Consider the following 784-nt stretch of genomic DNA (forward strand, 5'->3'; position numbering starts at 1 on the left):
CAGGGAAGGGAGGGGTAAGGGAAGTGGGGAGGGATGGAATAGTGGGAGAACAAGAAAGAAGTGGGTAACAATGCTCAACAAGAAACGTACTCCTTACCTTACACATGTAACTAATCCCTCTTTAAAGCATCTTTTCAACAAAATAAAATTTTTAAAAATTAATGAACAATAAAACCTGACAAGAAATAGAAAAACACTTAAAATTTATGTTCAAAATGCAAGTAAAATTTAGACCTCCATGCTGAGCAAGAGTTGGGATAAATATGAAAAAGTGGCTTGTTATTAACATGATGATTCAGTTATATGTATGCTTAGGATTAGGCAAGGTGTGCCAGTTAGAGCGGATTAGGATGAGAAAAACATGTAAGACATTGTGTAAAACTGCCACATATTTTAAGAGGAATGAATGGCAAGAATGAATGAAACCAGTCTGTGTTACTTTAAACATTCAGATAAAATTTGGTTTAAAGTGTGAGGTACATTTTTGTTCCGGTTAGGTTTAGGGAAGGATAAGCTTTAAGGTAAATTTTAGTTTTCCAATAAGAAATAGAAGCCAAAAAAATGTACGATTGAATAGAATCTAGACAATTTTCCTTACATTAGCCATTTGGTGTTAAATCAGAATGTGATTTGGATTAGGTTTCTGGTTAACCGGGTTTGAGGATAGAGTAAGAAATGGGTTAAACTAGTGGCTCGTGTCTATTATCCAAGGTACTCAGGAAGCTGTTTTTGAGGATCGCAGTTCAAAGGTAGCCCAGGCAGGAAATTTCATCCGACTTTTATC

This window comes from Dipodomys spectabilis, unplaced genomic scaffold, assembly GCF_019054845.1.
Source record: "Dipodomys spectabilis isolate Male_0828 unplaced genomic scaffold, ASM1905484v1 ptg001319l, whole genome shotgun sequence".
Taxonomy (NCBI): Eukaryota; Metazoa; Chordata; class Mammalia; order Rodentia; family Heteromyidae; genus Dipodomys; species Dipodomys spectabilis.